Raw genomic sequence first — 22,940 nt, forward strand, 5'->3', positions numbered from 1 at the left:
CATAGAGAGATAGTATTGGTTCCGGTTAGGCCTTGCGGTTCTGGTCATGGTTAGGTTTGGTTTAGGCTTAGGGTTAGGTGCGTGATTCGGTTTCGGGTTAGTGTTAGAGTTAGGGTGAGAGTTAGTGTTAAGGTTTTTGCTAGGCTTTGGTGTTAGGGTTAGGGTTTGTGTTAGGGTTAGGTTTATCATTAGGGCTCAGGGGTTTCAGGTTAATGTTAGGGTTAGGGTTAGGGATAGCATTAGGGTTTAGGGTTGTGGGATACGGTTAGGATTTAGGGTGCGGGTTACGGTTAGTTTTCCAGTTAAGGTGAGGGTTTAGGGTAATTGTTACGATTAGGGTTATAGTCAGAGTTAGGGTTTGGTTTAGGATTAGGGTTAGGTGTAGGGTAAGAATTAGGTTTAGGTCCATGTTGAGGGTTAGACTTAGTGTTCTATTTAGGGTCAGGGTTAGGGGTAGGGTTAGGATTAGGTCTAGGGTTAGGATTAGGATTATTTTAGGGTTAGGTTCAGGGCTATTGTAAGTGTTCGGTTTAGGGTTACAGATGGACTAGCGTTATTCTTAGAGTTAGGTTTAAGGTTAGGGTTTGGGTTAGGTCTAGGTTTAGGGTTAAGGTTATGGTTAGTGTTTGGATGAAGTTCAGGATAGGGTGAGGGTTATTTTTATGGTGAGGGCTAGGGTTTGGGTTTGTGTGCAGGTTAGTGTTAAGGATAGGTTTAGGGTTCGGTGAGGGTTAGGCGTTATGTCTAGGGTCAGCGTTAGGTTAGGTTTAGGGTTAGTGTGAAGTTTAGGTTAAGGGTGAGGGTTATGGTAAGGGTTAGGATTATAGACGGTGTTAGACGTTAGGTTTAGGGTGTTAGGGTGAGGTTTATGGTTAGGGTAGATTTAAGTTTAGGTTTAATATTAGGGTTAGGGTTAGATTTGGGTTACTGTTCGTATTAGGGTTAGGGTTAGGGATAAGTTTGGGGATGGCGTTAGGTTTAGGGTTGGGGATACGGTTAAGGATTAGGGTGAGGGTTAGGGTTAGGTTTACAGTTAAGGCGAGGGTTTAGGGTAATTGTTATGGTTAGGGTTAGAGTTAGAGTTAGGCTTAGGGTTAGGGTGAAGTTTCAGTTAATAGTCAGGGTTAGGCTTAAGGTTAGAGTAGGGTTAAGGTTAGCGTTCGGGTTAGGTATAGCGTTAGGGTTTGGGTAGGGGTAAGGTTAGGGTTAAGGCTAGGTTTACGGTAAAGGGTAGGGCTAGCTTAGGGTTAGATTTAGAGTTGGAGTTAGTGCTAGGGTTTAGGATGATGGTTATGGTCAGGTTCAGAGTTGTTGTTAGGGTTAGGGTAGAGTTAAGGTTAGGGTTAATTTAGGGTTAGAGAAAGGGTTAGGTTTAGGTCTGGGTTAGGTGTAGGATGCGGGGTAGGGTTAGGGTTAGGGGTTCATGGGAGGGTTAGTGTTAAGTTTACATTAAGCTGATGTTTTAGGGTGTTACTGTTAGGGCTAGGGTTAGCATTAGGTTTAGGGTCAGGGCTAGAGTTAGGGGATAGTTAAGGGTTAGCTTTACTTTCAGGGTTAGGGTTAGCCTTAGGTTTAGGGTGAAGTTTAGGTTAAGGATGAGGGTTAGGGTTAGGGTTAGGCATTTGGGTTAAGGTTAGGGTTAGGTTTAGGATTAGGCTTAGGGTTAGGGTTAGGTGTTTGGGTTAATGTTAGGGTCAGGTTTAGGGTTCGGCTTAGGGTTAGGGCTACAGCTGGGGTAAAGTTTAATTGAAGGGTGAGGGTTGAGCTTAGGGTTAGCGTTAGGGGTTAGGGTTAGAGCTTAGGTTAGGATTAAGTGTAGGGTTAAGGTTCGGTTTAGATTTAGGGTTAGGGTTAGTGTTAGGGTTAAGTCATGTTTAGGTTTAGGGCTAGGTGAAGGTTATAGATAGGGTTAGGTTAAGGGTTGAGGTTAGGTTTAGATGGTAAGATGAGGGTTAGTGCTAGGTTTCCATTGAAGCTGAGTGTGTAGGGTAAGTTTTAGGGTTAGGATTAGGGTTAGAGTTAGGGTTAGGGTCAGGGTTAGTTTTGAGTTTAGAGTTAGGGTTACGTTTATGGTACGGTCAGGGTTAGGGGAGATTTAGTGTTACGTTTAGTTTTAGGGCTAGGGTTACAGAGAAGTTTATGTGAAGCGAGAGGGTTGGGGTTAGGGGTTTGGGTTCAGGTCAGAGTCAGGGTTAGGGTTAGGTTTAGGGTTAGGGTTACGTGTAGTGTTAGTGTTAGTTTTGCTTAGGGTTCGGGTTTGAATGAAGTGAGGGTACGCTTAGCGTTATGCTTTAGGGTGAAATTCTGGTTAAGGGTGAGGGTTCGGCTCAGGGTTAGGGTTAGAGTTAGGGTCAGTGGTTAGGGTTAGGTTTAGGGTTAAGGTTAGTTTTAGGCTAAGGATTAGGATGAGAGTTAGGGTTAAGGGTTACTGTTTCAGTTAGGTTTAGGTTAAGGTTATAATTAGGGTTAGTTTAGGGTTAGGGTAAGAGTTAGAGTTACATTTACAGTAAAGGTGAGGGTCTGGGTAAGTGTTACCGTTCAGGTTAGGGTTAGGGCTAGGGTTAGGGTTAGAGTTAAGGTTAAGGGTTAGGGTTAGGTTTAAGTTTATGGTAGGCTTAAAGATAGGGTTGAGGTTAGGTTAGGGTTAGGGTCAGGGTCAGGGTTAGAATTAGAATTAGGTTTAGGGCGAGGATTAGGGTCAGAGTTATTGTAAGGGTTAGGTTTCGGGTTACAGGTGGGCCAAGGTTAAGGTGAGGGTTAGGTTTATGGGGAGGGTTAGGGTTAAAGTCAGGGTGAGTTTTAGGTTAGGGATAGGGTGAAGTTTAAGATAGGGTGAGGGTTAGGGTTATGGCTAAGGTTTGGGCTTGTTTTCAGGTTAGTGTTAAGGTTATGTTCAGGGTTAGGGTTACGTTCAGGGGTTGTGTTCAGTTTTAGGGTTAGGGTTAGATTTAAGGTTAGGGTTAAGTTTAGTGTTACGTTTAGGGTTAGGGTCATGGTTGTGTTAGGCTTTGTGGTTGGGGTGAGGGTTAGTTTTAGGGTTAGGGTTGGTTAGGGTTAGGATTACCGTTATGATAAGGCGTTAGGGGTTAGAGGTGTAGTTTAGGGTTAGGGTTTGGGTGAGGGTTCCGGTTAGGCCTTGCGGTTCTGGTCATGGTTAGGTTTGGTTTAGGCTTAGGGTTAGGTGCGTGATTCGGTTTCGGGTTAGTGTTAGAGTTAGGGTGAGAGTTAGTGTTAAGGTTTTTGCTAGGCTTTGGTGTTAGGGTTAGGGTTTGTGTTAGGGTTAGGTTTATCATTAGGGCTCAGGGGTTTCAGGTAATGTTAGGGTTAGGGTTAGGGATAGCATTAGGGTTAGGGTTGTGGGATACGGTTAGGATTTAGGGTGCGGGTTACGGTTAGTTTTCCAGTTAAGGTGAGGGTTTAGGGTAATTGTTACGATTAGGGTTATAGTCAGAGTTAGGGTTTGGTTTAGGATTAGGGTTAGGTGTAGGGTAAGAATTAGGTTTAGGTCCATGTTGAGGGTTAGACTTAGTGTTCTATTTAGGGTCAGGGTTAGGGGTAGGGTTAGGATTAGGTCTAGGGTTAGGATTAGGATTATTTTAGGGTTAGGTTCAGGGCTATTGTAAGTGTTCGGTTTAGGGTTACAGATGGACTAGCGTTATTCTTAGAGTTAGGTTTAAGGTTAGGGTTTGGGTTAGGTCTAGGTTTAGGGTTAAGGTTATGGTTAGTGTTTGGATGAAGTTCAGGATAGGGTGAGGGTTATTTTTATGGTGAGGGCTAGGGTTTGGGTTTGTGTGCAGGTTAGTGTTAAGGATAGGTTTAGGGTTCGGTGAGGGTTAGGCGTTATGTCTAGGGTCAGCGTTAGGTTAGGTTTAGGGTTAGTGTGAAGTTTAGGTTAAGGGTGAGGGTTATGGTAAGGGTTAGGATTATAGACGGTGTTAGACGTTAGGTTTAGGGTGTTAGGGTGAGGTTTATGGTTAGGGTAGATTTAAGTTTAGGTTTAATATTAGGGTTAGGGTTAGATTTGGGTTACTGTTCGTATTAGGGTTAGGGTTAGGGATAAGTTTGGGGATGGCGTTAGGTTTAGGGTTGGGGATACGGTTAAGGATTAGGGTGAGGGTTAGGGTTAGGTTTACAGTTAAGGCGAGGGTTTAGGGTAATTGTTATGGTTAGGGTTAGAGTTAGAGTTAGGCTTAGGGTTAGGGTGAAGTTTCAGTTAATAGTCAGGGTTAGGCTTAAGGTTAGAGTAGGGTTAAGGTTAGCGTTCGGGTTAGGTATAGCGTTAGGGTTTGGGTAGGGGTAAGGTTAGGGTTAAGGCTAGGTTTACGGTAAAGGGTAGGGCTAGCTTAGGGTTAGATTTAGAGTTGGAGTTAGTGCTATGGTTTAGGATGATGGTTATGGTCAGGTTCAGAGTTGTTGTTAGGGTTAGGGTAGAGTTAAGGTTAGGGTTAATTTAGGGTTAGAGAAAGGGTTAGGTTTAGGTCTGGGTTAGGTGTAGGATGCGGGGTAGGGTTAGGGTTAGGGGTTCATGGGAGGGTTAGTGTTAAGTTTACATTAAGCTGATGTTTTAGGGTGTTACTGTTAGGGCTAGGGTTAGCATTAGGTTTAGGGTCAGGGCTAGAGTTAGGGGATAGTTAAGGGTTAGCTTTACTTTCAGGGTTAGGGTTAGCCTTAGGTTTAGGGTGAAGTTTAGGTTAAGGATGAGGGTTAGGGTTAGGGTTAGGCATTTGGGTTAAGGTTAGGGTTAGGTTTAGGATTAGGCTTAGGGTTAGGGTTAGGTGTTTGGGTTAATGTTAGGGTCAGGTTTAGGGTTCGGCTTAGGGTTAGGGCTACAGCTGGGGTAAAGTTTAATTGAAGGGTGAGGGTTGAGCTTAGGGTTAGCGTTAGGGGTTAGGGTTAGAGCTTAGGTTAGGATTAAGTGTAGGGTTAAGGTTCGGTTTAGATTTAGGGTTAGGGTTAGTGTTAGGGTTAAGTCATGTTTAGGTTTAGGGCTAGGTGAAGGTTATAGATAGGGTTAGGTTAAGGGTTGAGGTTAGGTTTAGATGGTAAGATGAGGGTTAGTGCTAGGTTTCCATTGAAGCTGAGTGTGTAGGGTAAGTTTTAGGGTTAGGATTAGGGTTAGAGTTAGGGTTAGGGTCAGGGTTAGTTTTGAGTTTAGAGTTAGGGTTACGTTTATGGTACGGTCAGGGTTAGGGGAGATTTAGTGTTACGTTTAGTTTTAGGGCTAGGGTTACAGAGAAGTTTATGTGAAGCGAGAGGGTTGGGGTTAGGGGTTTGGGTTCAGGTCAGAGTCAGGGTTAGGGTTAGGTTTAGGGTTAGGGTTACGTGTAGTGTTAGTGTTAGTTTTGCTTAGGGTTCGGGTTTGAATGAAGTGAGGGTACGCTTAGCGTTATGCTTTAGGGTGAAATTCTGGTTAAGGGTGAGGGTTCGGCTCAGGGTTAGGGTTAGAGTTAGGGTCAGTGGTTAGGGTTAGGTTTAGGGTTAAGGTTAGTTTTAGGCTAAGGATTAGGATGAGAGTTAGGGTTAAGGGTTACTGTTTCAGTTAGGTTTAGGTTAAGGTTATAATTAGGGTTAAGTTTAGGGTTAGGGTAAGAGTTAGAGTTACATTTACAGTTAAGGTGAGGGTTCTGGGTAAGTGTTACCGTTCAGGTTAGGGTTAGGGCTAGGGTTAGGGTTAGAGTTAAGGTTAAGGGTTAGGGTTAGGTTGAAGTTTATGGTAGGCTTAAAGATAGGGTTGAGGTTAGGTTAGGGTTAGGGTCAGGGTCAGGGTTAGAATTAGGTTTAGGGCGAGGATTAGGGTCAGAGTTATTGTAAGGGTTAGGTTTCGGGTTACAGGTGGGCCAAGGTTAAGGTGAGGGTTAGGTTTATGGGGAGGGTTAGGGTTAAAGTCAGGGTGAGTTTTAGGTTAGGGATAGGGTGAAGTTTAAGACAGGGTGAGGGTTAGGGTTATGGCTAAGGTTTGGGCTTGTTTTCAGGTTAGTGTTAAGGTTATGTTCAGGGTTAGGGTTACGTTCAGGGGTTGTGTTCAGTTTTAGGGTTAGGGTTAGATTTAAGGTTAGGGTTAAGTTTAGTGTTACGTTTAGGGTTAGGGTCATGGTTGTGTTAGGCTTTGTGGTTGGGGTGAGGGTTAGTTTTAGGGTTAGGGTTGGTTAGGGTTAGGATTACCGTTATGATAAGGCGTTAGGGGTTAGAGGTGTAGTTTAGGGTTAGGGTTTGGGTGAGGGTTCCGGTTAGGCCTTGCGGTTCTGGTCATGGTTAGGTTTGGTTTAGGCTTAGGGTTAGGTGCATGATTCGGTTTCGGGTTAGTGTTAGAGTTAGGGTGAGAGTTAGTGTTAAGGTTTTTGCTAGGCTTTGGTGTTAGGGTTAGGGTTTGTGTTAGGGTTAGGTTTATCATTAGGGCTCAGGGGTTTCAGGTTAATGTTAGGGTTAGGGTTAGGGATAGCATTAGGGTTAGGGTTGTGGGATACGGTTAGGATTTAGGGTGCGGGTTACGGTTAGTTTTCCAGTTAAGGTGAGGGTTTAGGGTAATTGTTACGATTAGGGTTATAGTCAGAGTTAGGGTTTGGTTTAGGATTAGGGTTAGGTGTAGGGTAAGAATTAGGTTTAGGTCCATGTTGAGGGTTAGACTTAGTGTTCTATTTAGGGTCAGGGTTAGGGGTAGGGTTAGGATTAGGTCTAGGGTTAGGATTAGGATTATTTTAGGGTTAGGTTCAGGGCTATTGTAAGTGTTCGGTTTAGGGTTACAGATGGACTAGCGTTATTCTTAGAGTTAGGTTTAAGGTTAGGGTTTGGGTTAGGTCTAGGTTTAGGGTTAAGGTTATGGTTAGTGTTTGGATGAAGTTCAGGATAGGGTGAGGGTTATTTTTATGGTGAGGGCTAGGGTTTGGGTTTGTGTGCAGGTTAGTGTTAAGGATAGGTTTAGGGTTCGGTGAGGGTTAGGCGTTATGTCTAGGGTCAGCGTTAGGTTAGGTTTAGGGTTAGTGTGAAGTTTAGGTTAAGGGTGAGGGTTATGGTAAGGGTTAGGATTATAGACGGTGTTAGACGTTAGGTTTAGGGTGTTAGGGTTAGGTTTATGGTTAGGGTAGATTTAAGTTTAGGTTTAATATTAGGGTTAGGGTTAGATTTGGGTTACTGTTCGTATTAGGGTTAGGGTTAGGGATAAGTTTGGGGATAGCGTTAGGTTTAGGGTTGGGGATACGGTTAAGGATTAGGGTGAGGGTTAGGGTTAGGTTTACAGTTAAGGCGAGGGTTTAGGGTAATTGTTATGGTTAGGGTTAGAGTTAGAGTTAGGCTTAGGGTTAGCGTGAAGTTTCAGTTAATAGTCAGGGTTAGGCTTAAGGTTAGAGTAGGGTTAAGGTTAGTGTTCGGGTTAGGTATAGCGTTAGGGTTTGGGTAGGGGTAAGGTTAGGGTTAAGGCTAGGTTTACGGTAAAGGGTAGGGCTAGCTTAGGGTTAGATTTAGAGTTGGAGTTAGTGCTAGGGTTTAGGATGATGGTTATGGTCAGGTTCAGAGTTGTTGTTAGGGTTAGGGTAGAGTTAAGGTTAGGGTTAATTTAGGGTTAGAGAAAGGGTTAGGTTTAGGTCTGGGTTAGGTGTAGGATGCGGGGTAGGGTTAGGGTTAGGGGTTCATGGGAGGGTTAGTGTTAAGTTTACATTAAGCTGATGTTTTAGGGTGTTACTGTTAGGGCTAGGGTTAGCATTAGGTTTAGGGTCAGGGCTAGAGTTAGGGGATAGTTAAGGCTTAGCTTTACTTTCAGCGTTAGGGTTAGCCTTAGGTTTAGGGTGAAGTTTAGGTTAAGGATGAGGGTTAGGGTTAGGGTTAGGCATTTGGGTTAAGGTTAGGGTTAGGTTTAGGATTAGGCTTAGGGTTAGGGTTAGGTGTTTGGGTTAATGTTAGGGTCAGGTTTAGGGTTCGGCTTAGGGTTAGGGCTACAGCTGGGGTAAAGTTTAATTGAAGGGTGAGGGTTGAGCTTAGGGTTAGCGTTAGGGGTTAGGGTTAGAGCTTAGGTTAGGATTAAGTGTAGGGTTAAGGTTCGGTTTAGATTTAGGGTTAGGGTTAGTGTTAGGGTTAAGTCATGTTTAGGTTTAGGGCTAGGTGAAGGTTATAGATAGGGTTAGGTTAAGGGTTGAGGTTAGGTTTAGATGGTAAGATGAGGGTTAGTGCTAGGTTTCCATTGAAGCTGAGTGTGTAGGGTAAGTTTTAGGGTTAGGATTAGGGTTAGAGTTAGGGTTAGGGTCAGGGTTAGTTTTGAGTTTAGAGTTAGGGTTACGTTTATGGTACGGTCAGGGTTAGGGGAGATTTAGTGTTACGTTTAGTTTTAGGGCTAGGGTTACAGAGAAGTTTATGTGAAGCGAGAGGGTTGGGGTTAGGGGTTTGGGTTCAGGTCAGAGTCAGGGTTAGGGTTAGGTTTAGGGTTAGGGTTACGTGTAGTGTTAGTGTTAGTTTTGCTTAGGGTTCGGGTTTGAATGAAGTGAGGGTACGCTTAGCGTTATGCTTTAGGGTGAAATTCTGGTTAAGGGTGAGGATTCGGCTCAGGGTTAGGGTTAGAGTTAGGGTCAGTGGTTAGGGTTAGGTTTAGGGTTAAGGTTAGTTTTAGGCTAAGGATTAGGATGAGAGTTAGGGTTAAGGGTTACTGTTTCAGTTAGGTTTAGGTTAAGGTTATAATTAGGGTTAAGTTTAGGGTTAGGGTAAGAGTTAGAGTTACATTTACAGTTAAGGTGAGGGTTCTGGGTAGGTGTTACCGCTAAGGTTAGGGTTAGGGATAGGGTTAGGGTTAGAGTTAAGGTTAAGGGTTAGGGTTAGGTTTAAGTTTATGGTAGGCTTAAAGATAGGGTTGAGGTTAGGTTAGGGTTAGGGTCAGGGTCAGGGTTAGAATTAGAATTAGGTTTAGGGCGAGGATTAGGGTCAGAGTTATTGTAAGGGTTAGGTTTCGGGTTACAGGTGGGCCAAGGTTAAGGTGAGGGTTAGGTTTATGGGGAGGGTTAGCGTTAAAGTCAGGGTGAGTTTTAGGTTAGGGATAGGGTGAAGTTTAAGATAGGGTGAGGGTTAGGGTTATGGCTAAGGTTTGGGCTTGTTTTCAGGTTAGTGTTAAGGTTATGTTCAGGGTTAGGGTTACGTTCAGGGGTTGTGTTCAGTTTTAGGGTTAGGGTTAGATTTAAGGTTAGGGTTAAGTTTAGTGTTACGTTTAGGGTTAGGGTCATGGTTGTGTTAGGCTTTGTGGTTGGGGTGAGGGTTAGTTTTAGGGTTAGGGTTGGTTAGGGTTAGGATTACCGTTATGATAAGGCGTTAGGGGTTAGAGGTGTAGTTTAGGGTTAGGGTTTGGGTGAGGGTTCCGGTTAGGCCTTGCGGTTCTGGTCATGGTTAGGTTTGGTTTAGGCTTAGGGTTAGGTGCGTGATTCGGTTTCGGGTTAGTGTTAGAGTTAGGGTGAGAGTTAGTGTTAAGGTTTTTGCTAGGCTTTGGTGTTAGGGTTAGGGTTTGTGTTAGGGTTAGGTTTATCATTAGGGCTCAGGGGTTTCAGGTTAATGTTAGGGTTAGGGTTAGGGATAGCATTAGGGTTAGGGTTGTGGGATACGGTTAGGATTTAGGGTGCGGGTTACGGTTAGTTTTCCAGTTAAGGTGAGGGTTTAGGGTAATTGTTACGATTAGGGTTATAGTCAGAGTTAGGGTTTGGTTTAGGATTAGGGTTAGGTGTAGGGTAAGAATTAGGTTTAGGTCCATGTTGAGGGTTAGACTTAGTGTTCTATTTAGGGTCAGGGTTAGGGGTAGGGTTAGGATTAGGTCTAGGGTTAGGATTAGGATTATTTTAGGGTTAGGTTCAGGGCTATTGTAAGTGTTCGGTTTAGGGTTACAGATGGACTAGCGTTATTCTTAGAGTTAGGTTTAAGGTTAGGGTTTGGGTTAGGTCTAGGTTTAGGGTTAAGGTTATGGTTAGTGTTTGGATGAAGTTCAGGATAGGGTGAGGGTTATTTTTATGGTGAGGGCTAGGGTTTGGGTTTGTGTGCAGGTTAGTGTTAAGGATAGGTTTAGGGTTCGGTGAGGGTTAGGCGTTATGTCTAGGGTCAGCGTTAGGTTAGGTTTAGGGTTAGTGTGAAGTTTAGGTTAAGGGTGAGGGTTATGGTAAGGGTTAGGATTATAGACGGTGTTAGACGTTAGGTTTAGGGTGTTAGGGTGAGGTTTATGGTTAGGGTAGATTTAAGTTTAGGTTTAATATTAGGGTTAGGGTTAGATTTGGGTTACTGTTCGTATTAGGGTTAGGGTTAGGGATAAGTTTGGGGATAGCGTTAGGTTTAGGGTTGGGGATACGGTTAAGGATTAGGGTGAGGGTTAGGGTTAGGTTTACAGTTAAGGCGAGGGTTTAGGGTAATTGTTATGGTTAGGGTTAGAGTTAGAGTTAGGCTTAGGGTTAGCGTGAAGTTTCAGTTAATAGTCAGGGTTAGGCTTAAGGTTAGAGTAGGGTTAAGGTTAGTGTTCGGGTTAGGTATAGCGTTAGGGTTTGGGTAGGGGTAAGGTTAGGGTTAAGGCTAGGTTTACGGTAAAGGGTAGGGCTAGCTTAGGGTTAGATTTAGAGTTGGAGTTAGTGCTAGGGTTTAGGATGATGGTTATGGTCAGGTTCAGAGTTGTTGTTAGGGTTAGGGTAGAGTTAAGGTTAGGGTTAATTTAGGGTTAGAGAAAGGGTTAGGTTTAGGTCTGGGTTAGGTGTAGGATGCGGGGTAGGGTTAGGGTTAGGGGTTCATGGGAGGGTTAGTGTTAAGTTTACATTAAGCTGATGTTTTAGGGTGTTACTGTTAGGGCTAGGGTTAGCATTAGGTTTAGGGTCAGGGCTAGAGTTAGGGGATAGTTAAGGCTTAGCTTTACTTTCAGCGTTAGGGTTAGCCTTAGGTTTAGGGTGAAGTTTAGGTTAAGGATGAGGGTTAGGGTTAGGGTTAGGCATTTGGGTTAAGGTTAGGGTTAGGTTTAGGATTAGGCTTAGGGTTAGGGTTAGGTGTTTGGGTTAATGTTAGGGTCAGGTTTAGGGTTCGGCTTAGGGTTAGGGCTACAGCTGGGGTAAAGTTTAATTGAAGGGTGAGGGTTGAGCTTAGGGTTAGCGTTAGGGGTTAGGGTTAGAGCTTAGGTTAGGATTAAGTGTAGGGTTAAGGTTCGGTTTAGATTTAGGGTTAGGGTTAGTGTTAGGGTTAAGTCATGTTTAGGTTTAGGGCTAGGTGAAGGTTATAGATAGGGTTAGGTTAAGGGTTGAGGTTAGGTTTAGATGGTAAGATGAGGGTTAGTGCTAGGTTTCCATTGAAGCTGAGTGTGTAGGGTAAGTTTTAGGGTTAGGATTAGGGTTAGAGTTAGGGTTAGGGTCAGGGTTAGTTTTGAGTTTAGAGTTAGGGTTACGTTTATGGTACGGTCAGGGTTAGGGGAGATTTAGTGTTACGTTTAGTTTTAGGGCTAGGGTTACAGAGAAGTTTATGTGAAGCGAGAGGGTTGGGGTTAGGGGTTTGGGTTCAGGTCAGAGTCAGGGTTAGGGTTAGGTTTAGGGTTAGGGTTACGTGTAGTGTTAGTGTTAGTTTTGCTTAGGGTTCGGGTTTGAATGAAGTGAGGGTACGCTTAGCGTTATGCTTTAGGGTGAAATTCTGGTTAAGGGTGAGGATTCGGCTCAGGGTTAGGGTTAGAGTTAGGGTCAGTGGTTAGGGTTAGGTTTAGGGTTAAGGTTAGTTTTAGGCTAAGGATTAGGATGAGAGTTAGGGTTAAGGGTTACTGTTTCAGTTAGGTTTAGGTTAAGGTTATAATTAGGGTTAAGTTTAGGGTTAGGGTAAGAGTTAGAGTTACATTTACAGTTAAGGTGAGGGTTCTGGGTAGGTGTTACCGCTAAGGTTAGGGTTAGGGATAGGGTTAGGGTTAGAGTTAAGGTTAAGGGTTAGGGTTAGGTTTAAGTTTATGGTAGGCTTAAAGATAGGGTTGAGGTTAGGTTAGGGTTAGGGTCAGGGTCAGGGTTAGAATTAGAATTAGGTTTAGGGCGAGGATTAGGGTCAGAGTTATTGTAAGGGTTAGGTTTCGGGTTACAGGTGGGCCAAGGTTAAGGTGAGGGTTAGGTTTATGGGGAGGGTTAGGGTTAAAGTCAGGGTGAGTTTTAGGTTAGGGATAGGGTGAAGTTTAAGACAGGGTGAGGGTTAGGGTTATGGCTAAGGTTTGGGCTTGTTTTCAGGTTAGTGTTAAGGTTATGTTCAGGGTTAGGGTTACGTTCAGGGGTTGTGTTCAGTTTTAGGGTTAGGGTTAGATTTAAGGTTAGGGTTAAGTTTAGTGTTACGTTTAGGGTTAGGGTCATGGTTGTGTTAGGCTTTGTGGTTGGGGTGAGGGTTAGTTTTAGGGTTAGGGTTGGTTAGGGTTAGGATTACCGTTATGATAAGGCGTTAGGGGTTAGAGGTGTAGTTTAGGGTTAGGGTTTGGGTGAGGGTTCCGGTTAGGCCTTGCGGTTCTGGTCATGGTTAGGTTTGGTTTAGGCTTAGGGTTAGGTGCGTGATTCGGTTTCGGGTTAGTGTTAGAGTTAGGGTGAGAGTTAGTGTTAAGGTTTTTGCTAGGCTTTGGTGTTAGGGTTAGGGTTTGTGTTAGGGTTAGGTTTATCATTAGGGCTCAGGGGTTTCAGGTTAATGTTAGGGTTAGGGTTAGGGATAGCATTAGGGTTAGGGTTGTGGGATACGGTTAGGATTTAGGGTGCGGGTTACGGTTAGTTTTCCAGTTAAGGTGAGGGTTTAGGGTAATTGTTACGATTAGGGTTATAGTCAGAGTTAGGGTTTGGTTTAGGATTAGGGTTAGGTGTAGGGTAAGAATTAGGTTTAGGTCCATGTTGAGGGTTAGACTTAGTGTTCTATTTAGGGTCAGGGTTAGGGGTAGGGTTAGGATTAGGTCTAGGGTTAGGATTAGGATTATTTTAGGGTTAGGTTCAGGGCTATTGTAAGTGTTCGGTTTAGGGTTACAGATGGACTAGCGTTATTCTTAGAGTTAGGTTTAAGGTTAGGGTTTGGGTTAGGTCTAGGTTTAGGGTTAAGGTTATGGTTAGTGTTTGGATGAAGTTCAGGATAGGGTGAGGGTTATTTTTATGGTGAGGGCTAGGGTTTGGGTTTGTGTGCAGGTTAGTGTTAAGGATAGGTTTAGGGTTCGGTGAGGGTTAGGCGTTATGTCTAGGGTCAGCGTTAGGTTAGGTTTAGGGTTAGTGTGAAGTTTAGGTTAAGGGTGAGGGTTATGGTAAGGGTTAGGATTATAGACGGTGTTAGACGTTAGGTTTAGGGTGTTAGGGTGAGGTTTATGGTTAGGGTAGATTTAAGTTTAGGTTTAATATTAGGGTTAGGGTTAGATTTGGGTTACTGTTCGTATTAGGGTTAGGGTTAGGGATAAGTTTGGGGATGGCGTTAGGTTTAGGGTTGGGGATACGGTTAAGGATTAGGGTGAGGGTTAGGGTTAGGTTTACAGTTAAGGCGAGGGTTTAGGGTAATTGTTATGGTTAGGGTTAGAGTTAGAGTTAGGCTTAGGGTTAGGGTGAAGTTTCAGTTAATAGTCAGGGTTAGGCTTAAGGTTAGAGTAGGGTTAAGGTTAGTGTTCGGGTTAGGTATAGCGTTAGGGTTTGGGTAGGGGTAAGGTTAGGGTTAAGGCTAGGTTTACGGTAAAGGGTAGGGCTAGCTTAGGGTTAGATTTAGAGTTGGAGTTAGTGCTAGGGTTTAGGATGATGGTTATGGTCAGGTTCAGAGTTGTTGTTAGGGTTAGGGTAGAGTTAAGGTTAGGGTTAATTTAGGGTTAGAGAAAGGGTTAGGTTTAGGTCTGGGTTAGGTGTAGGATGCGGGGTAGGGTTAGGGTTAGGGGTTCATGGGAGGGTTAGTGTTAAGTTTACATTAAGCTGATGTTTTAGGGTGTTACTGTTAGGGCTAGGGTTAGCATTAGGTTTAGGGTCAGGGCTAGAGTTAGGGGATAGTTAAGGCTTAGCTTTACTTTCAGGGTTAGGGTTAGCCTTAGGTTTAGGGTGAAGTTTAGGTTAAGGATGAGGGTTAGGGTTAGGGTTAGGCATTTGGGTTAAGGTTAGGGTTAGGTTTAGGATTAGGCTTAGGGTTAGGGTTAGGTGTTTGGGTTAATGTTAGGGTCAGGTTTAGGGTTCGGCTTAGGGTTAGGGCTACAGCTGGGGTAAAGTTTAATTGAAGGGTGAGGGTTGAGCTTAGGGTTAGCGTTAGGGGTTAGGGTTAGAGCTTAGGTTAGGATTAAGTGTAGGGTTAAGGTTCGGTTTAGATTTAGGGTTAGGGTTAGTGTTAGGGTTAAGTCATGTTTAGGTTTAGGGCTAGGTGAAGGTTATAGATAGGGTTAGGTTAAGGGTTGAGGTTAGGTTTAGATGGTAAGATGAGGGTTAGTGCTAGGTTTCCATTGAAGCTGAGTGTGTAGGGTAAGTTTTAGGGTTAGGATTAGGGTTAGAGTTAGGGTTAGGGTCAGGGTTAGTTTTGAGTTTAGAGTTAGGGTTACGTTTATGGTACGGTCAGGGTTAGGGGAGATTTAGTGTTACGTTTAGTTTTAGGGCTAGGGTTACAGAGAAGTTTATGTGAAGCGAGAGGGTTGGGGTTAGGGGTTTGGGTTCAGGTCAGAGTCAGGGTTAGGGTTAGGTTTAGGGTTAGGGTTACGTGTAGTGTTAGTGTTAGTTTTGCTTAGGGTTCGGGTTTGAATGAAGTGAGGGTACGCTTAGCGTTATGCTTTAGGGTGAAATTCTGGTTAAGGGTGAGGGTTCGGCTCAGGGTTAGGGTTAGAGTTAGGGTCAGTGGTTAGGGTTAGGTTTAGGGTTAAGGTTAGTTTTAGGCTAAGGATTAGGATGAGAGTTAGGGTTAAGGGTTACTGTTTCAGTTAGGTTTAGGTTAAGGTTATAATTAGGGTTAAGTTTAGGGTTATGGTAAGAGTTAGAGTTACATTTACAGTTAAGGTGAGGGTTCTGGGTAAGTGTTACCGTTCAGGTTAGGGTTAGGGCTAGAGTTAGGGTTAGAGTTAAGGTTAAGGGTTAGGGTTAGGTTTAAGTTTATGGTAGGCTTAAAGATAGGGTTGAGGTTAGGTTAGGGTTAGGGTCAGGGTCAGGGTTAGAATTAGGTTTAGGGCGAGGATTAGGGTCAGAGTTATTGTAAGGGTTAGGTTTCGGGTTACAGGTGGGCCAAGGTTAAGGTGAGGGTTAGGTTTATGGGGAGGGTTAGGGTTAAAGTCAGGGTGAGTTTTAGGTTAGGGATAGGGTGAAGTTTAAGACAGGGTGAGGGTTAGGGTTATGGCTAAGGTTTGGGCTTGTTTTCAGGTTAGTGTTAAGGTTATGTTCAGGGTTAGGGTTACGTTCAGGGGTTGTGTTCAGTTTTAGGGTTAGGGTTAGATTTAAGGTTAGGGTTAAGTTTAGTGTTACGTTTAGGGTTAGGGTCATGGTTGTGTTAGGCTTTGTGGTTGGGGTGAGGGTTAGTTTTAGGGTTAGGGTTGGTTAGGGTTAGGATTACCGTTATGATAAGGCGTTAGGGGTTAGAGGTGTAGTTTAGGGTTAGGGTTTGGGTGAGGGTTCCGGTTAGGCCTTGCGGTTCTGGTCATGGTTAGGTTTGGTTTAGGCTTAGGGTTAGGTGCATGATTCGGTTTCGGGTTAGTGTTAGAGTTAGGGTGAGAGTTAGTGTTAAGGTTTTTGCTAGGCTTTGGTGTTAGGGTTAGGGTTTGTGTTAGGGTTAGGTTTATCATTAGGGCTCAGGGGTTTCAGGTTAATGTTAGGGTTAGGGTTAGGGATAGCATTAGGGTTAGGGTTGTGGGATACGGTTAGGATTTAGGGTGCGGGTTACGGTTAGTTTTCCAGTTAAGGTGAGGGTTTAGGGTAATTGTTACGATTAGGGTTATAGTCAGAGTTAGGGTTTGGTTTAGGATTAGGGTTAGGTGTAGGGTAAGAATTAGGTTTAGGTCCATGTTGAGGGTTAGACTTAGTGTTCTATTTAGGGTCAGGGTTAGGGGTAGGGTTAGGATTAGGTCTAGGGTTAGGATTAGGATTATTTTAGGGTTAGGTTCAGGGCTATTGTAAGTGTTCGGTTTAGGGTTACAGATGGACTAGCGTTATTCTTAGAGTTAGGTTTAAGGTTAGGGTTTGGGTTAGGTCTAGGTTTAGGGTTAAGGTTATGGTTAGTGTTTGGATGAAGTTCAGGATAGGGTGAGGGTTATTTTTATGGTGAGGGCTAGGGTTTGGGTTTGTGTGCAGGTTAGTGTTAAGGATAGGTTTAGGGTTCGGTGAGGGTTAGGCGTTATGTCTAGGGTCAGCGTTAGGTTAGGTTTAGGGTTAGTGTGAAGTTTAGGTTAAGGGTGAGGGTTATGGTAAGGGTTAGGATTATAGACGGTGTTAGACGTTAGGTTTAGGGTGTTAGGGTTAGGTTTATGGTTAGGGTAGATTTAAGTTTAGGTTTAATATTAGGGTTAGGGTTAGATTTGGGTTACTGTTGTATTAGGGTTAGGGTTAGGGATAAGTTTGGGGATAGCGTTAGGTTTAGGGTTGGGGATACGGTTAAGGATTAGGGTGAGGGTTAGGGTTAGGTTTACAGTTAAGGCGAGGGTTTAGGGTAATTGTTATGGTTAGGGTTAGAGTTAGAGTTAGGCTTAGGGTTAGCGTGAAGTTTCAGTTAATAGTCAGGGTTAGGCTTAAGGTTAGAGTAGGGTTAAGGTTAGTGTTCGGGTTAGGTATAGCGTTAGGGTTTGGGTAGGGGTAAGGTTAGGGTTAAGGCTAGGTTTACGGTAAAGGGTAGGGCTAGCTTAGGGTTAGATTTAGAGTTGGAGTTAGTGCTAGGGTTTAGGATGATGGTTATGGTCAGGTTCAGAGTTGTTGTTAGGGTTAGGGTAGAGTTAAGGTTAGGGTTAATTTAGGGTTAGAGAAAGGGTTAGGTTTAGGTCTGGGTTAGGTGTAGGATGCGGGGTAGGGTTAGGGTTAGGGGTTCATGGGAGGGTTAGTGTTAAGTTTCCATTAAGCTGATGTTTTAGGGTGTTACTGTTAGGGCTAGGGTTAGCATTAGGTTTAGGGTCAGGGCTAGAGTTAGGGGATAGTTAAGGCTTAGCTTTACTTTCAGCGTTAGGGTTAGCCTTAGATTTAGGGTGAAGTTTAGGTTAAGGATGAGGGTTAGGGTTAGGGTTAGGCATTTGGGTTAAGGTTAGGGTTAGGTTTAGGATTAGGCTTAGGGTTAGGGTTAGGTGTTTGGGTTAATGTTAGGGTCAGGTTTAGGGTTCGGCTTAGGGTTAGGGCTACAGCTGGGGTAAAGTTTAATTGAAGGGTGAGGGTTGAGCTTAGGGTTAGCGTTAGGGGTTAGGGTTAGAGCTTAGGTTAGGATTAAGTGTAGGGTTAAGGTTCGGTTTAGATTTAGGGTTAGGGTTAGTGTTAGGGTTAAGTCATGTTTAGGTTTAGGGCTAGGTGAAGGTTATAGATAGGGTTAGGTTAAGGGTTGAGGTTAGGTTTAGATGGTAAGATGAGGGTTAGTGCTAGGTTTCCATTGAAGCTGAGTGTGTAGGGTAAGTTTTAGGGTTAGGATTAGGGTTAGAGTTAGGGTTAGGGTCAGGGTTAGTTTTGAGTTTAGAGTTAGGGTTACGTTTATGGTACGGTCAGGGTTAGGGGAGATTTAGTGTTACGTTTAGTTTTAGGGCTAGGGTTACAGAGAAGTTTATGTGAAGCGAGAGGGTTGGGGTTAGGGGTTTGGGTTCAGGTCAGAGTCAGGGTTAGGGTTAGGTTTAGGGTTAGGGTTACGTGTAGTGTTAGTGTTAGTTTTGCTTAGGGTTCGGGTTTGAATGAAGTGAGGGTACGCTTAGCGTTATGCTTTAGGGTGAAATTCTGGTTAAGGGTGAGGGTTCGGCTCAGGGTTAGGGTTAGAGTTAGGGTCAGTGGTTAGGGTTAGGTTTAGGGTTAAGGTTAGTTTTAGGCTAAGGATTAGGATGAGAGTTAGGGTTAAGGGTTACTGTTTCAGTTAGGTTTAGGTTAAGGTTATAATTAGGGTTAAGTTTAGGGTTAGGGTAAGAGTTAGAGTTACATTTACAGTAAAGGTGAGGGTTCTGGGTAAGTGTTACCGTTCAGGTTAGGGTTAGGGCTAGGGTTAGGGTTAGAGTTAAGGTTAAGGGTTAGGGTTAGGTTTAAGTTTATGGTAGGCTTAAAGATAGGGTTGAGGTTAGGTTAGGGTTAGGGTCAGGGTCAGGGTTAGAATTAGAATTAGGTTTAGGGCGAGGATTAGGGTCAGAGTTATTGTAAGGGTTAGGTTTCGGGTTACAGGTGGGCCAAGGTTAAGGTGAGGGTTAGGTTTATGGGGAGGGTTAGGGTTAAAGTCAGGGTGAGTTTTAGGTTAGGGATAGGGTGAAGTTTAAGATAGGGTGAGGGTTAGGGTTATGGCTAAGGTTTGGGCTTGTTTTCAGGTTAGTGTTAAGGTTATGTTCAGGGTTAGGGTTACGTTCAGGGGTTGTGTTCAGTTTTAGGGTTAGGGTTAGATTTAAGGTTAGGGTTAAGTTTAGTGTTACGTTTAGGGTTAGGGTCATGGTTGTGTTAGGCTTTGTGGTTGGGGTGAGGGTTAGTTTTAGGGTTAGGGTTGGTTAGGGTTAGGATTACCGTTATGATAAGGCGTTAGGGGTTAGAGGTGTAGTTTAGGGTTAGGGTTTGGGTGAGGGTTCCGGTTAGGCCTTGCGGTTCTGGTCATGGTTAGGTTTGGTTTAGGCTTAGGGTTAGGTGCGTGATTCGGTTTCGGGTTAGTGTTAGAGTTAGGGTGAGAGTTAGTGTTAAGGTTTTTGCTAGGCTTTGGTGTTAGGGTTAGGGTTTGTGTTAGGGTTAGGTTTATCATTAGGGCTCAGGGGTTTCAGGTTAATGTTAGGGTTAGGGTTAGGGATAGCATTAGGGTTAGGGTTGTGGGATACGGTTAGGATTTAGGGTGCGGGTTACGGTTAGTTTTCCAGTTAAGGTGAGGGTTTAGGGTAATTGTTACGATTAGGGTTATAGTCAGAGTTAGGGTTTGGTTTAGGATTAGGGTTAGGTGTAGGGTAAGAATTAGGTTTAGGTCCATGTTGAGGGTTAGACTTAGTGTTCTATTTAGGGTCAGGGTTAGGGGTAGGGTTAGGATTAGGTCTAGGGTTAGGATTAGGATTATTTTAGGGTTAGGTTCAGGGCTATTGTAAGTGTTCGGTTTAGGGTTACAGATGGACTAGCGTTATTCTTAGAGTTAGGTTTAAGGTTAGGGTTTGGGTTAGGTCTAGGTTTAGGGTTAAGGTTATGGTTAGTGTTTGGATGAAGTTCAGGATAGGGTGAGGGTTATTTTTATGGTGAGGGCTAGGGTTTGGGTTTGTGTGCAGGTTAGTGTTAAGGATAGGTTTAGGGTTCGGTGAGGGTTAGGCGTTATGTCTAGGGTCAGCGTTAGGTTAGGTTTAGGGTTAGTGTGAAGTTTAGGTTAAGGGTGAGGGTTATGGTAAGGGTTAGGATTATAGACGGTGTTAGACGTTAGGTTTAGGGTGTTAGGGTGAGGTTTATGGTTAGGGTAGATTTAAGTTTAGGTTTAATATTAGGGTTAGGGTTAGATTTGGGTTACTGTTCGTATTAGGGTTAGGGTTAGGGATAAGTTTGGGGATGGCGTTAGGTTTAGGGTTGGGGATACGGTTAAGGATTAGGGTGAGGGTTAGGGTTAGGTTTACAGTTAAGGCGAGGGTTTAGGGTAATTGTTATGGTTAGGGTTAGAGTTAGAGTTAGGCTTAGGGTTAGGGTGAAGTTTCAGTTAATAGTCAGGGTTAGGCTTAAGGTTAGAGTAGGGTTAAGGTTAGTGTTCGGGTTAGGTATAGCGTTAGGGTTTGGGTAGGGGTAAGGTTAGGGTTAAGGCTAGGTTTACGGTAAAGGGTAGGGCTAGCTTAGGGTTAGATTTAGAGTTGGAGTTAGTGCTAGGGTTTAGGATGATGGTTATGGTCAGGTTCAGAGTTGTTGTTAGGGTTAGGGTAGAGTTAAGGTTAGGGTTAATTTAGGGTTAGAGAAAGGGTTAGGTTTAGGTCTGGGTTAGGTGTAGGATGCGGGGTAGGGTTAGGGTTAGGGGTTCATGGGAGGGTTAGTGTTAAGTTTACATTAAGCTGATGTTTTAGGGTGTTACTGTTAGGGCTAGGGTTAGCATTAGGTTTAGGGTCAGGGCTAGAGTTAGGGGATAGTTAAGGCTTAGCTTTACTTTCAGGGTTAGGGTTAGCCTTAGGTTTAGGGTGAAGTTTAGGTTAAGGATGAGGGTTAGGGTTAGGGTTAGGCATTTGGGTTAAGGTTAGGGTTAGGTTTAGGATTAGGCTTAGGGTTAGGGTTAGGTGTTTGGGTTAATGTTAGGGTCAGGTTTAGGGTTCGGCTTAGGGTTAGGGCTACAGCTGGGGTAAAGTTTAATTGAAGGGTGAGGGTTGAGCTTAGGGTTAGCGTTAGGGGTTAGGGTTAGAGCTTAGGTTAGGATTAAGTGTAGGGTTAAGGTTCGGTTTAGATTTAGGGTTAGGGTTAGTGTTAGGGTTAAGTCATGTTTAGGTTTAGGGCTAGGTGAAGGTTATAGATAGGGTTAGGTTAAGGGTTGAGGTTAGGTTTAGATGGTAAGATGAGGGTTAGTGCTAGGTTTCCATTGAAGCTGAGTGTGTAGGGTAAGTTTTAGGGTTAGGATTAGGGTTAGAGTTAGGGTTAGGGTCAGGGTTAGTTTTGAGTTTAGAGTTAGGGTTACGTTTATGGTACGGTCAGGGTTAGGGGAGATTTAGTGTTACGTTTAGTTTTAGGGCTAGGGTTACAGAGAAGTTTATGTGAAGCGAGAGGGTTGGGGTTAGGGGTTTGGGTTCAGGTCAGAGTCAGGGTTAGGGTTAGGTTTAGGGTTAGGGTTACGTGTAGTGTTAGTGTTAGTTTTGCTTAGGGTTCGGGTTTGAATGAAGTGAGGGTACGCTTAGCGTTATGCTTTAGGGTGAAATTCTGGTTAAGGGTGAGGGTTCGGCTCAGGGTTAGGGTTAGAGTTAGGGTCAGTGGTTAGGGTTAGGTTTAGGGTTAAGGTTAGTTTTAGGCTAAGGATTAGGATGAGAGTTAGGGTTAAGGGTTACTGTTTCAGTTAGGTTTAGGTTAAGGTTATAATTAGGGTTAAGTTTAGGGTTAGGGTAAGAGTTAGAGTTACATTTACAGTTAAGGTGAGGGTTCTGGGTAAGTGTTACCGTTCAGGTTAGGGTTAGGGCTAGGGTTAGGGTTAGAGTTAAGGTTAAGGGTTAGGGTTAGGTTTAAGTTTATGGTAGGCTTAAAGATAGGGTTGAGGTTAGGTTAGGGTTAGGGTCAGGGTCAGGGTTAGAATTAGGTTTAGGGCGAGGATTAGGGTCAGAGTTATTGTAAGGGTTAGGTTTCGGGTTACAGGTGGGCCAAGGTTAAGGTGAGGGTTAGGTTTATGGGGAGGGTTAGGGTTAAAGTCAGGGTGAGTTTTAGGTTAGGGATAGGGTGAAGTTTAAGACAGGGTGAGGGTTAGGGTTATGGCTAAGGTTTGGGCTTGTTTTCAGGTTAGTGTTAAGGTTATGTTCAGGGTTAGGGTTACGTTCAGGGGTTGTGTTCAGTTTTAGGGTTAGGGTTAGATTTAAGGTTAGGGTTAAGTTTAGTGTTACGTTTAGGGTTAGGGTCATGGTTGTGTTAGGCTTTGTGGTTGGGGTGAGGGTTAGTTTTAGGGTTAGGGTTGGTTAGGGTTAGGATTACCGTTATGATAAGGCGTTAGGGGTTAGAGGTGTAGTTTAGGGTTAGGGTTTGGGTGAGGGTTCCGGTTAGGCCTTGCGGTTCTGGTCATGGTTAGGTTTGGTTTAGGCTTAGGGTTAGGTGCATGATTCGGTTTCGGGTTAGTGTTAGAGTTAGGGTGAGAGTTAGTGTTAAGGTTTTTGCTAGGCTTTGGTGTTAGGGTTAGGGTTTGTGTTAGGGTTAGGTTTATCATTAGGGCTCAGGGGTTTCAGGTTAATGTTAGGGTTAGGGTTAGGGATAGCATTAGGGTTAGGGTTGTGGGATACGGTTAGGATTTAGGGTGCGGGTTACGGTTAGTTTTCCAGTTAAGGTGAGGGTTTAGGGTAATTGTTACGATTAGGGTTATAGTCAGAGTTAGGGTTTGGTTTAGGATTAGGGTTAGGTGTAGGGTAAGAATTAGGTTTAGGTCCATGTTGAGGGTTAGACTTAGTGTTCTATTTAGGGTCAGGGTTAGGGGTAGGGTTAGGATTAGGTCTAGGGTTAGGATTAGGATTATTTTAGGGTTAGGTTCAGGGCTATTGTAAGTGTTCGGTTTAGGGTTACAGATGGACTAGCGTTATTCTTAGAGTTAGGTTTAAGGTTAGGGTTTGGGTTAGGTCTAGGTTTAGGGTTAAGGTTATGGTTAGTGTTTGGATGAAGTTCAGGATAGGGTGAGGGTTATTTTTATGGTGAGGGCTAGGGTTTGGGTTTGTGTGCAGGTTAGTGTTAAGGATAGGTTTAGGGTTCGGTGAGGGTTAGGCGTTATGTCTAGGGTCAGCGTTAGGTTAGGTTTAGGGTTAGTGTGAAGTTTAGGTTAAGGGTGAGGGTTATGGTAAGGGTTAGGATTATAGACGGTGTTAGACGTTAGGTTTAGGGTGTTAGGGTTAGGTTTATGGTTAGAGTAGATTTAAGTTTAGGTTTAATATTAGGGTTAGGGTTAGATTTGGGTTACTGTTCGTATTAGGGTTAGGGTTAGGGATAAGTTTGGGGATAGCGTTAGGTTTAGGGTTGGGGATACGGTTAAGGATTAGGGTGAGGGTTAGGGTTAGGTTTACAGTTAAGGCGAGGGTTTAGGGTAATTGTTATGGTTAGGGTTAGAGTTAGAGTTAGGCTTAGGGTTAGCGTGAAGTTTCAGTTAATAGTCAGGGTTAGGCTTAAGGTTAGAGTAGGGTTAAGGTTAGTGTTCGGGTTAGGTATAGCGTTAGGGTTTGGGTAGGGGTAAGGTTAGGGTTAAGGCTAGGTTTACGGTAA

This window comes from Loxodonta africana, unplaced genomic scaffold, assembly GCF_030014295.1.
Source record: "Loxodonta africana isolate mLoxAfr1 unplaced genomic scaffold, mLoxAfr1.hap2 scaffold_50, whole genome shotgun sequence".
Taxonomy (NCBI): domain Eukaryota; kingdom Metazoa; phylum Chordata; class Mammalia; order Proboscidea; family Elephantidae; genus Loxodonta; species Loxodonta africana.